Consider the following 15280-nt stretch of genomic DNA (forward strand, 5'->3'; position numbering starts at 1 on the left):
TTATAAGAACTGGTAGTGCGTAATTAGGCAATTGTTTGGTTGAGTGTTCATTTCCAAGTTTACTCTGTGTGCATGTTGCTTTATACATCATTTAGAGGAAACAGGTAGATAAAATATGTTGAGGGTAAATCCGTTATCTTATTAATAAATAACACTCGCCAATGGAAGCGTTACGCTTATTGAGTTACATACACTTAGAGAGACAATGAATGAATGTCTTGCTCAATTGTTAATTTCTATTCAAAGATGGAAACTTGCAAACTATTAGATACCACTCTAAGTTTTCTATCTCCGAAAAATATGTGTAAACATAGACTCTACAATAAAATATTCCTTAATTAATGATGTCAGAAGGGTCGACGAGCCAAGAACACTGCGTTTCAACTGCATCGTTATTTCTATATATATAAATATTATATATATTAATCAACCTTCAGAGGAAGTATAAAGAAATAAATTAACGATTCAAGGCATCTTATTGAAATCGAATATGTGTTATATGATTGTATCGACGAACACTAGTTTCGTTTCTCATTTGTCACGAACTCTCACCAGTTTGCTTTCAAACTGGCTTAGGATGACCTGTAATCGTTTGCTGTTTGAATATTCTGTAATGCACTGTTTACGATAATAAGGATCGAAAACAATTTCTGAATAAGAATGAAAACTACTTTTCTGTGTTGTTCGGGAGAATTTCTTTGTAGCGTGGAACAAGCTTCTGCACTTAGCACTACCAACATGAAATGAAATGACGACGTGTTAGAGACTGCCTCGTTTCTAACGTGATATTCCGATGATATAATGCTCTCTTACAAATACTCTACTTTCATTTGAGGGTGTGTGATATAGATATTCGATGTGAAATGTTTTGTTTACTTGAAACACTCTATGATGTGACTTGAGAAACGATTAGAAAAACTTCTGTATCTAAAGAAGCTTCTCATTCCACTGGTGCACGATTTTATGGTAAAAATGCCACCATTGACGAATCGTGGATAGACCTATCTATAGAAGAAGATCGAACTTTCGTTTAGTAGACCTTAGGAAAAATTTTGGAAATTCGAAACTTCTCAAAGGAACCCAGAATTGTGTGAACAAACACAGCCGGATGATACGTTCAGACGCGAGAAGCGACCCTAGCTGACTTCTCTCAGTTAGATGAAGCTCTCAATTACAGCCGCTCTCTCTTTGCTTAAGGTCTTCACGTGCTTGTGCTCGTATTTTTCAACCAGTAGAAAGATTAATAAATAAAAAAAGCTTTAAAAATGGCTGATGCGACGGCGCCTACCACGGCTCCTTCTCCTAGAAGGTGAGCAAACAAAAAGCGAAAAAACCGGGAACAGCACCCGTACATCTAAGGTATCAGAAATGGTAATCACTGCCATTACTTCTCTCAAAGAACGGAGGTTCTTCTCTCAGGCTATCAAAAGTACATTGCTGCCAACTATAAACTCGACGTGGACGGGATGAACCCTTTTATCAGAGTATCTTCGATCAGCAGTGAATAGTGGCATTCTCACACAGACTAAAGGAAAAAGAGCTACGGGTTCCTTCAAGCTGAGTGTCTCAAGAGCAAAGAGAAGGTGGTGAAAAACCAAAGAAGAAAGAAGGAACGACTGCAAAGAAAGTAAAGCCCAGAGTAAACCCAGAAAGTAGCTGAGAAGAAAGCAAAGACAGCTGCTAAAAACCAAGACAAGGCAAAACCAAAGAAAGTGTGAAGCCAACAAAGAAAACCTGCAGCCAGTAAACAAGCCCCAAAGAGGCCAAAGCCGCCCCTAAAAGGCTGCTTCCAGAGGTGGCAGGAAAGAAATAAATAGCTGCTTCTTTTCCAATTTTTGTGTGATATCACAAAATCAACAGCCCTCAGACCCACCATCTGATAAAGGGTTTGCCATATAAGTCGTTACAGAAAAACAAACAAAACACTCATTCCGCTCGTAACAACACTTGTTATATCGAGGCAGGTGAAATGGTAAAATTTCTTAAAACGTTTCATGCTCCAGTTTGTAGTCTAACGAACGTTCGAGAAAGAAAGTAATGTAGTGCGACTTTATTTATTTCTTCCCTGTGCTGTTATAGATATGCTCGTTTTCAAATTATACTTAATGATTCGTAACTTTAGTTTAATTTCAATTAGTACTGCATTTAATTACATTTTAGTTTTAATCACAATTGGTCGAAGGAAAATAACTCAGGGCTCCTTCATTAATTAACTCTTTCGCAACAGTATTATACTACTAGCCACCCATATAAATTGTATGCCTCCTTACTAGTTAGTGAAGTGTACTGAGCCTTTCACAAATGTAATGGAGAAATCTATTCCGTATGCACATGCATATACGGCTGAATAGTGTGCCTTACTATTAGATTTACTAGTTATTAATAACTAATATGATTTATGCTCCTAATAGAGGCCCCCCAGTGGCACAGTGGTATGTCACGGACTTACACACAAAAACCGGGTTTCGATACCCGTGGTGGGCAGAGCACAGATAGCCCATTGAGTAGCTTTGTGCTTAATTCTAAACAAACCTTCACAGACAATTTCTCTGTTGCTCTGTCCCTCAGACACTATTTCGTTTTCTCCCAAGCGCATGGATATTAAACATGTAATGGATGTCCTCTAAATGAAATAACTATTTCCGTGTATCGATTAACCCTCTGTCATTCTATCTTTTTTGCTTTCTTAAATAATGAGTAGCTGTCGTTTTCTTGTTATTATCATAATTATCTTGTACCATTCGGTGACGACATGTATTGGCTGGGTGTGTATACGTTCGTTCGTCTGTCTTCATTCACTTAACTACAAACGAAAATACTCACTGAAGAGCATGGAAGGAGATGGAACAAAACTCTCTAATAATGTGTGTATTTCTACTCGCACGTTATAAGCATGGTTATGAAAGCATGCTTGAACTGTTAATAGTGAAATAGATTCGATGTGACTTTCTCCTTTTCAAGATGTGGTGGCCCTGAGGGCCGTTTGAATGAAAGAAAAGAAAGAACACATTACTTTGAACTGGTGTACTTAGTCACAGCCTTGGTCCCTTCGGAGACGGCGTGTTTGGCCAATTCTCAGGTAAAGCAGACGCACTGCAGTTTGGATCTCCCGGCTCGTGATAGTTGATCGCTTGTTGTAGTGAGCCAGACGAAAGCTTCAGCAGCAATTCTCTCGAAAATGTCGTTCACGAAGCTATTCATGATAGACATAGCTTTGCTGGAGATTCCAGTATCAGGATGGACCTGCTTAGAACCTTGTAAATGTAAATACTGAAGCTCTCCTTCCTCCTCTTCTTTCGCTTTTCTTGTCTCCAGCTCGTACGGCTTTCTGGGCCTTTCCGGCCTTCTTCACAGCACCAGACGCTTGTTGTGGGCATGTTGAAAAAAATAAACTTGGGCAAATAAACTAAACTAACGTGGCAGGGGTTCAGTTTAGAGAGAAATCGAAGAGTTCTCTCTCCAGACTAGAATTTCAGAACTTTATAGTTCCTCTTCGTCTGCCATACGTGAGAAATGTTTTAAAATATCCATGGAGTTTTTACTTTATTTTTAACATTTCAAAATATTTGTGAGTGAGGAGGAAGGACGGGAGAACTGGACGAAGCAGCGAAAGTGAAGTGAGCCAGACTTTGGCTCGAGGATGGAGAACCCTAGCGGCTGGCGAGGATGGTTTTAAAATTTACTGTAATTGATTAGATACCCTTGACTGGGTAAGCAGCCCTTTTCAGAATGAGGCTGGGACCTACAGGTCCGATGCCAGAAGATTTTGCCAATGGGGAGCAGGGGTACCAGAAAACCCACTTTCTGACCCTGGAGCGCCAGATAGTCTCTGCAGACCGTTGCCCGGAAGTAGCTGGGAAAGAAAAAAACAACAACACAAAATTAATAAAAAACAAAACAAAAAAAACTGATGAACTACGTTGATGGTGTACATGAGAAACTGTTAGCTGCAGTCTTGTAGATCGGGTAACAACTTCATCATGAACTTGTTTCCCGCACTGCAAAGCCCATTAGTGCACCTTCCAGAAACGTGGCCTTGGTGGTGGAACGACTGGCTGTTCTTCCAGTGAGTTGTTCTTCGCTGGTCTGTGATGCTTTGTTTCTTCTCGAGATTTTGGTTTGAGTTTTCTGCGTGGAGGTAGATTGTTTTCAGTTTGTGCTGTCGCGTCGATGGATTTATCTTCGTAATGGTTTGAGTCTGGCTGGTCGTTGAGTTCTGTGGAACTGGGAGTTGAAATCTGGCAGGAACTGTCCTTTTTCTTTCTTGAATTACTGCAACTTGGCGTGTTGCCAACAATGGGTGTTGTCTTCTTCTGAGGTTGGGTTGTCTGAATCCGTCTTCGTGTTTCTTCTAATACTGTCTGGAATCGGCGGTATTTTGGTATTTTCCTGTTGGAAGATTTCCGTTGGTTGTTTACGATATCTGGGTGCTTGGTTTGAACCATTCTTGGTGGTCGTCGATGTGGGCGTTCGGCTCTAAAATGAAATATATGATAATAGCAACCATCTCGTAAAATACAGTCAGCACTGTACTTCGATGTTGTCACTATCTTCGCCATGAAGTGTGTTGGGATGATTACTATTCTTAGAATAAATTCGATGAACTGCGTATACCTGGCTTCTATTTGGGGTTCTATGGTTTGTCCTAATTTCTTCAGGTTGAATTGATGGGTCGACGCCCTGAGAATACGAAAAAAAAGATTGACTGGACTTTTCGTTTGGGAACAACTTACTTTAAATTCAGTGTTCCATGGCTGGCACAGATAGGTTTGGTCTGCAATAGTGGCTGGTTGGATGAGGATTCCTCCCCGGCGTAAATACGGGTCCTGGACGGTTCGATGGTTGCCCCAGGCTTAGCTCGGGCGATCAACGTGGCGACTTGAGTACAGCGTGAGGTTCGGCGGTAAGCCGTCGACGATTACAGGCAGCACTAACGGCCTGACTGGCGAGGATGAACGTTTCGTTTTTAGAATAGCATATTGGCGCGTCTGACTTGCTCGGTGGCTAGCTCAGGTCTCCAAAAGAAGGCCTAAACTTGGGCAAAATTCAGTCAGCGTTTAAATTGCGCGCTGCAGGATTGAAAAGTAGCCAATAGCATTTTGGTTTGCGAATTCGATAGCTGTCGCGAAGCGCGTAACCGTCACAGCGACTCAATATATCTCGTTCAATCCTACAAAGTTGATAAAACTAAGTGGAGTGAACGAGGTGTAATAATCCCCATGTTAACGAAGACAAGCCACTTGCTCTAACAATAATTGCTTGAATACAAACAACACCACCATCGCCACTAATTCTGAGAACACCAACACTGTCACACAAACACACAATTCTCTAACTACAGAATCCCAACTCTGTTCATCGAAGGGTAAACAAAACAACACGCATTCCACAGATTGTCAATCAACTGAGGGTCCTATTACCCGGCATTCAGTTTAAAGACATCAAACGTCTTCCTAATGGAAGAATCATGATTAAATGTACCGAACCTCAAGAGTTTGCGCATATTTTGGCCCACTGGCCCAAGGATGCCTTCAGTGTTCAAACCACCATCACAACACCAAAAAACACACCAAAACTAACAGTCATAATCAGGAGGTGTCGATTTCGACATCGAAGATCATGAAATCACTGAAGAATTAACAACTCAAGGCTTTGACATTGCATCATCAGAACAGAATCATCTCATTCAGAACAGAAACAAAAAAACGCCACTGATCAAGGTAACCGTCAACAAAAAAAGACGATCAAGAAAAATTATTAAAACGGTTGCTTTTATTTTTCAAAGACACACGACCGAACCGGAAAGAACACATCAAAACCAATAATCCAATGCTACAAATGTCAACGGTTCGGACACACAAAACTAATTGTATGGCCAAGGATAGATGTGTCAGATGTGGCGGATCTCACGAGGTCGCTCAGTGTCTAACGAGCGGCGTAACCAAGTTAGATGCGCCAGCTGTCAGAACCCCACGCAGCCAGTTACAAGGCTGCCCCAAATACCAAATACGTAACAGATTCCTTTTCAAAACCACGAACATCAATATTAATCAAACCCACGGCTACAAAACAACGCAAACAACCTTTACTACCAACTCCAGCCGACTCGCAAATCAAACACGCTCAGCCTCAACCAACACGTACTTACGCGGACGTAACACGCCCAAAACAACACAAGCATTTAACCCAACAGATTTCACCACAAACTTGCTAGCAATGCTGATGGGGTTGAGTGATCTCCCCTCATTCGAATCGAGGCACGAGTCACTCAAGGCTGTTTTGCAGCCCTTACACCGAGTCACTATTTTAACCTCCCTCACCTGAAACCACACATCTTTCACTCAAAATTCACGCAGAGTAAAACAACACAATGATACAACACATTAAAATCTTACACATCAACTGCCAAGGAAATCTTAAAGACAAAGGTTAGAAATATACAACATAAACAAACATATAAACGCCAACATAATCATCATTTCAGAACACTTTGCACAGAGAAACAAAACACCACAATCCCAGTTCATCTCACACAACATACCTCACTCAGAAAACAACAGAGGTATAATAACCTACTTTAGTACAAAAAATATCGCATCTAATCTCGATAGAAGATTCATTTAAATCTGACATTAATGAGACCATTTTTTGTAATATACACTTTAACAACCAGCTAACTATTCGATTCTAGCCATATATTGCTCACCAACCAAAATATCGACATTAACTTCCTTCAAAATGTGTTAATCGTAAACCCAAACCAATTATTATTGGAGACTTTAATTCACCGCACACAGAATTAAGGGGTAACAGAGACACACGCAGAGGATCCTGCATAAAAATTTTATTTCTAGCAATAAAATGCACTTAATTAATGACAATACACCTACACACTTCTCAGCCGCCAACGGCTCATATGATGTACTCGATTTCATCATCGCTCCCAAGGACATGGTTAATAGAATATCTAACTTTAAAGTGCATGATGAAATCACCAGTGACCACTTCCCCGTATCATGTATGATTCACCCGCGCCACCCGGCTGTGGCGTACGTGACTCCTTCCGCATACACCTACACTGAAACAGACTGGCTCACTTTTAATACCTCTCTGGACTCATACCTACCCACAATCGAACATGTAGACAACAAAACAGAACTAGACAAATATGTTGATCAAATTACAGAAGCCATAAAGAAACCACAAAAACACAATTCCTAAATCAAAAGAAAACAATCCACTTATTCAATGGACTCTAACACCAGAAATTCACGCACTAATAATCAAACGCAGACAATTACGACGAATACACTACATCACACGTGATCCACACATTAAAACAGAAATCAATAGAACAAATACAAAAATTAAACAAAATTTAAAAAAGTCAGAGAAAACAATTGGCATAACTTCTGCAAGAACTTAGAAAAAACCAAGAAAAATCAAAAGAATTCTGGAAAAAATTCAAAGAGTATTGCGTCAGACAAAAACACAAATCACATGTTACAACACATCACACACAACAATAAAATCGCAAGGACGGACGAGAGAAAGCTGACTTATTAGCTGACTATTACAAATCCGCTTTTAGCGATTTAAACTCAGTATGAATTTCGACACACAACACCAACACCATGTCAACAACTACATAAATGCAAACCAAGCTTCATTCTCACCAGGATTTCCCGGAGAGACACTAGAAGCATACTCAAATTCAATCAATAGAAAAATAACCATAACCGAACTAAAGATTAATATCAAAACTTGAAGAACACTTCCCCGGACATGACCAAATACCAAATATTATTCTCAAAAAAAGTTCCACTCTCCTACTACAACACCTCACAAACATCATGAACATTTCATTAGCGACAGGGTATTACCCTGACACATGGAAAAAAGCCATCATAACAACGATCCCCAAGAAACAAACTAACAGAACAAATCCAGATAATTTCCGCCCCATCAGTCTGTTAAGCTGCCTTGGCAAACTGATGGAGAGAATTATCTCAACCGTCTCCTCCATTTTTGCGAATCAAACAACATCCTTCCAGAATCTCAAAATGCCTCCAGAAAAAATAGACAAACAACAGATCACCTCACGACTCACCGAATCAATATACAAAGCTTACAACAACAATCAAGTAACCATCGGGGTATTCCTAGATGTCAAAAAAGCATTCGACAGCGTTTGGCACAATGCCATCATATACAAACTAAACCACCTACAAATAAATCCTACGATAGTCAAATGGATTTCAAATTTTTTAACCAATAGAACAGCACAAGTAAAGTCAATAAAACCATATCCAAATTATTTAATATAACGGCAGGGTGCCCCAAGGATCAGTCCTCTCTCCACTTCTTTACATAATTTTCGTCAGTGACATACCTTTTCCAAATCTAACATACACACACAATTCACAATACGCAGATGACATCGCAATCTGGAGCACCTCCAGAAACCCAGTAATGGCCATGTCTCGCGTACAAGAATCACTAAACAACGTCTCAACATGGAGCAACAAGTGGAGGTCGTGTTAAATCCGACAAAAACACAAGCAATCACCTTCTATAGAAAACTAAAGAAGCAAAGAAAAATCTAGAAAAAATAAATCTATCACTTGGAAACACAACCATCAACATGAGCAAAACATCACATTCCTTGGCGTCACTTTCGACACAAAACTAACATGGAAAAACACATAAACAATATACACTCATCAATAAGAAAAAGGATTTCATATCTAAAGACTATAACTGGTAAACAATCAAAATGCGCACCGAACACCATTATACAAATATACAAGGCTTACATCCGTCCACTAATAGAGTACGGATGTCAAGTAACTATACAACATGTCAAACAACACACTCAAAATCCAAGTGCAACAAAACAAAATATTAAAATCCGCATTCAGTTTACCATCTTTTACACCAACAAATTATCTACACCAAATTAGTAATTTACCAACTATAAGAGATAGAATAACAGAACTTTCTATGAAATATTATCGAAAAGCAGAAAACAGAAACAAACTAACGGCATCACTACACAAATTATCAAGTGCACCAACAAAATACATATCACCATACAACATATTTCAAGAATCACAATCCACTCAACAAAGAGTCTAAATACATAAAATCTATGTTATTAACATGAATTCCTTTTTTTTTCAGGTACAGGGCACACGACAAGCAAAACTTTCGGCGCCTGTCGTGTGAAAGTGGTTTTCTCAGGGTACTCCCGTTTCCCCACATCAAAATCTTCAGGCATTGGATTTCTAGATCCCAGCCCAGGCAACCTTTTGCCAGACCCAGAATCGGGCCGTTTGATTTGATCTGAACTTGAATGAATTACATTCATGTTCACATCTACCAACTTTTCTTTTCGAGACAGGTCCCGACCTTTCCTTCTTTCCACTGCTACCTTTGCCTCCACCCAAAGACCATTTAGTGAGACATTCCCCACCCAAAAATTCAAGAATAATAACGATAATTAATTTATTAAAATAATAATAATAAAAAAAAAAACCACCACTTAATCCTAATAACAATCCACGAAAGGGGACGAAGAGGAACTACAAAGTTCCTGAACACCCCAGTTGGAGAGAGAACTCTTCAGTTTCTCTCTCTCTAAACTGAACCTGCCACGTTAGTTTAGTTTAGTTTAGTGTAATAGTCGGTCGGTTTCAAGGTCGCCGTCAAGCAGAGCAGACGTACAAGTCAAGAGCTGCGAGACAAGTGCATTGAAGCTAAATTATCCTGTGAAGTGCATAAAGTTTTACTAAAAAAGGTTACCCCTTGGTCCTTATCAGGACTAGTAAAACAGTAGAAGAGAAAGAAGATAGTGACAAGATCCAACGGAAGAAGCCCTTTCCAACGACGAGATCATGGATATGCTGAATAGAGCTATTGAAGGACCAGCCTCTGAATCACTGAGTAGTTCGACTGAGAGTTCCGAAGGTGAAAACTCAGGAGCTGAAGAATCACGAAGACCACAATCCCATGAAATGAACGAGACATCCAACAAGAGGAGGCTGAAGAAGAAGAAGAAAAAGGACATGGTAAGTATAGTTTCTGACTATTCTACTAACCCTAACCTTAACGACGCTAATAATAGTTCTAAAATCAAAGTATTAATAACATAACCCATGTTAACGAAGACAAAGCCACTTGCTCTAATACAAACAACACCACCATCGCCACTAATTCTGAAAACACCATCACTGTCACACAAACACACAATTCTCTAACTACAGAATCCCAACTCTGTTCATCGAAGGAGTAAACAAAACAACACGCATTCCACAGATTGTCAATCAACTGGGGTCCTATTACCCGGGCATTCAGTTTAAGACATCAAACGTCTTCCTAATGGAAGAATCATGATTAAATGTACCGAACCTCAAGAGTTTGCGCATATTTTGGCCCACTGGCCCAAGGATGCCTTCGGTGTTCAAGCCACCATCACAACACCAAAACAAACACACAAAACTAACAGTCATAATCAGAGGTGTCGATTTCGACATTGAAGATCATGAAATCACTGAAGAATTAACAACTCAAGGCTTTGACATTGCATCATCAGACAGAATCATCTCATTCAGAACGAAACAAAAAACGCCACTGATCAAGGTAACCGTCAACAAAAGACGATCAAGAAAAATTATTAAAAAACGGTTGCTTTTATTTTCAAAAGACACACGACCGAACCGGAAAAGACACATCAAAACCAATAATCCAATGCTACAAATGTCAACGGTTCGGACACACAAAACTAATTGTATGGCCAAGGATAGATGTGTCAGATGTGGCGGATCTCACGAGGTCGCTCAGTGTCTAACGAGCGTAACCAAGTTAGATGCGCCAACTGTCAGAACCCCACGCAGCCAGTTACAAAGGCTGCCCCAAATACACCAAATACGTAACAGATTCCTTTTCAAAACCACGAACATCAATAATCAAACCCACGGCTACAAAACAACACAAACAACCTCTACCAACTCCAACCGACTCGCAAATCAAACACGCTCAACCTCAACCAACACGTACTTACGCGGACGTAACACGCAAAAACAACACAAGCATTTAACCCAACAGATTTCACCACAAACTTGCTAGCAATGCTGATAGGGTGAGTGATCTCCCCTCATTCGATCGAGGCACGAGTCACTCAAGGCTGTTTGCAGCCTTGCAAGTCACTATTTTAACCTCCCTCACCTGAAACCACACCATCTCTCACTCAAAATTCACGCGAGGGAAATAAAACAACACAATGATACAACACATTAAAATCTTACACATCAACTGCCAAGGAAATCTTAAAGACAAAGGATAGAAATATACAACATAAACAAACATATAAACGCCAACATAATCATCATTTCAGAAACACTTTGCAGAGAAACAAAACACCACAATCCCCAGATTCATCTCACACAACATACCTCACTCAGAAAACAACAGAGGTATAATAACTTACTTTAGTACAAAATATCGCATCTAATCTCGATAGAAGATTCATTTAAATCTGACATTAATGAGACCATTTTTTGTAATATACACTTTAACAACCGGCTAACTATTCCGATTCTAGCCATATATTGCTCACCAACCAAAATATCGACATTAACTTCCTTCAAAATGTGTTAATCGTAAACCCAAACCAATTATTATTGGAGACTTTAATTCACCGCACACAGAATTAAGGGTAACAGAGACACACGCAGAGGATCCTGCATAAAAATTTTATTTCTAGCAATAAAATGCACTTAATTAATGACAATACACCTACACACTTCTCAGCCGCCAACGGCTCATATGATGTACTCGATTTCATCATCGCACCCAGGACATGGTTAATAGAATATCTAACTTTAAAGTGCATGATGAAATCACCAGTGACCACTTCCCCGTATCATGTATGATTCACCCGCGCCACCGGCTGTGGCGTACGTGACTCCTTCCGCATACACCTACACTGAAACAGACTGGCTCACTTTTAATGCCTCTCTGGACTCATACCTACCCCACCCAATCGAACATGTAAACAACAAAACAGAACTAGACAAATATGTTGATCAAATTACAGAAGCCATAAAGAAAGCCACAAAAACACAATTCCTAAATCAAAAGAAAACAATCACTTATTCAATGGACTCTAACACCAGAAATTCACGCACTAATAATCAAACGCAGACAATTACGACGAATACACTACATCACACGTGATCCACACATTAAAACAGAAATCAATAGAACAAATACAAAATTAAACAAGAAATTAAAAGTCAGAAAACAATTGGCATAACTTCTGCAAGAACTTAGAAAAACCAAGAAAATCAAAAGAATTCTGGAAAAAATTCAAAGAGTATTGCGTCAGACAAAACACAAATCACATGTTACAACACATCACACACAACAATAAAATCGCAAGGGACGGACAGAGAGAAGCTGACTTATTAGCTGACTATTACAAATCCGCTTTTAGCGATTTAAACTCAGTAGATTTCGACACACAACACCAACACCATGTCAACAACTACATAAATGCAAACCAAGCTTCATTCTCACCAGGATTTCCCGGAGACACTAGAAGCATACTCAAATTCAATCAATAGAAAAATAACCATAACCGAACTAAAGATTAATATCAAAACTTGAAGAACACTTCCCCGGACATGACCAAATACCAAATATTATTCTCAAAAAAAGTTCCACTCTCCTACTACAACACCTCACAAACATCATGAACATTTCATTAGCGACAGGGTATTACCCTGACACATGGAAAAAAAGCCATCATAACAACGATCCCAAGAAACAAACTAACAGAACAAATCCAGATAATTTCCGCCCCATCAGTCTGTTAAGCTGCCTTGGCAAACTGATGGAGAGAATTATCTCAACCGTCTCCTCCATTTTTTGCGAATCAAACAACATCCTTCCAGAATCTCAAAATGCCTCCAGAAAAATAGACAAACAACAGATCACCTCACACGACTCACCGAATCAATATACAAAGCTTACAACAACAATCAAGTAACCATCAGGGGTATTCCTAGATGTCAAAAGGCATTCGACAGCGTTTGGCACAATGCCATCATATACAAACTAAACCACCTACAAATAAATCCTACGATAGTCAAATGGATTTCAAATTTTTTAACCAATAGAACAGCACAAGTAAAAGTCAATAAAACCATATCCAAATTATTTAATATAACGGCAGGAGTGCCCCAAGGATCAGTCTCTCTCCACTTCTTTACATAATTTTCGTCAGTGACATACCTTTTCCAAATCTAACATACACACACAATTCACAATACGCAGATGACATCGCAATCTGGAGCACCTCCAGAAACCCAGTAATGGCCATGTCTCGCGTACAAGAATCACTAAACAACGTCTCAACATGGAGCAACAAGTGGAGGTCGTGTTAAATCCGACAAAAACACAAGCAATCACCTTCTATAGAAAACTAAAAGAAGCAAAGAAAAATCTAGGAAAAATAAATCTATCACTTGGAAACACAACCATCAACATGAGCAAAAACATCACATTCCTTGGCGTCACTTTCGACACAAAACTAACATGGAAAAACACATAAACAATATACACTCATCAATAAGAAAAGGATTTCATATCTAAAGACTATAACTGGAAAACAATCAAAATGCGCACCGAACACCATTATACAAATATACAAGGCTTACATCCGTCCACTAATAGAGTACGGATGTCAAGTAACTATACAACATGTCAAACAACACACTCCAAAAAAAATCCAAGTGCAACAAAACAAAATATTAAAATCCGCATTCAGTTTACCATCTTTTACACCAACAAATTATCTACACCAAATTAGTAATTTACCAACTATAAGAGATAGAATAACAGAACTTTCTCTGAAATATTATCGAAAAGCAGAAAACAGAAACAAACTAACGGCATCACTACACAAATTATCAAGTGCACCAACAAAATACATATCACCATACAACATATTTCAAGAATCACAATCCACTCAACAAAGAGTTTAAATACATAAAAACTATGTTATTAACATGAATTCCTTTTTTTTCAGGTACAGGGCACACGACAGGCAAAACTTTCGGCGCCTGTCGTGTGAAAGATGGGTTTTCTCAGGGTACTCCCGTTTCCCCACATCAAAATCTTCAGGCATTGGATTTCTAGATCCCAGCCCAGGCAACCTTTTGCCAGACCCAGAATCAGGCCGTTTGATTTGATCTGAACTTGAATGAATTACATTCATGTTCACATCTACCCAACTTTTCTTTTCGAGACAGGTCCCGACCTTTCCTTCTTTCCACTGCTACCTTTGCCTCCACCCAAAAGACCATTTAGTGAGACATTCCCCACCCAAAAAGTCAAGAATAATAACGATAATTAAATTATTAAAATAATAATAATAATAAAAAAAAAAACCACCACTTAATCCTAATAACAATCCACGAAGGGGACGAAGAGGAACTACAAAGTTCCTGAACACCCCAGTTGGAGAGAGAACTCTTCAGTTTCTCTCTCTCTAAACTGAACCTGCCACGTTAGTTTAGTTTAGTTTAGTGTAATAGTCACAATACGTATTCATTCCACATAGTGAGTACCGTGTTTTACTGTCTATTTTTCGTTCTTAGTTTCAGAGAAAAACTAAGGGAAAATGTCTGGGCAGAGGCAAAGGTGGCAAAGTGAAGGCCAAGGCTAAATCCCGTTCAAGCAGAGCTGGACTCCAGTTTCCAGTCGGGCGTATACATCGTCTCCTTCGAAAGGAAACTATGCCGAGCAGTAGGGCTGGAGCACCCGTCTACCTCGCTGCTGTCTTGGGTACCTGGCTGCTGAAGTTTTGGGTTAGCAGGTAACGCTGCACGTGATAACAAGAAGACTAGGATCATTCCTCGTCACTTGCAACTTGCCATTCGTAATGACGAAGAACTCAACAAGTTGCTACAGGGTGTTACTATCGCCCAGGGAGGCGTTCTGCCAAACATTCAGGCTGTCTTATTGCCCAAGAAGACCGAAAAGTAAGTCGGTAAATATTAACAAAATATCAAACGGCCCTTTTCAGGGCCACCACCTCCTGATGGAGAGATAGTACAGTTCCTTCGCCATACATCTCGTGTTAATAATTTTCACAGAACACGCAACAAAAGGCGTGTCTCTTGTGTACGACAAACCTTATTATCCCATCTTCCATAATACATAAATAAATAAATAATCATAAAACAAAACGTTTTACTACGATTCATTATAGTAC

The sequence above is a fragment of the Tachypleus tridentatus genome, unplaced genomic scaffold (assembly GCF_004210375.1).
Source record: "Tachypleus tridentatus isolate NWPU-2018 unplaced genomic scaffold, ASM421037v1 Hic_cluster_2, whole genome shotgun sequence".
Classification (NCBI taxonomy): domain Eukaryota; kingdom Metazoa; phylum Arthropoda; class Merostomata; order Xiphosura; family Limulidae; genus Tachypleus; species Tachypleus tridentatus.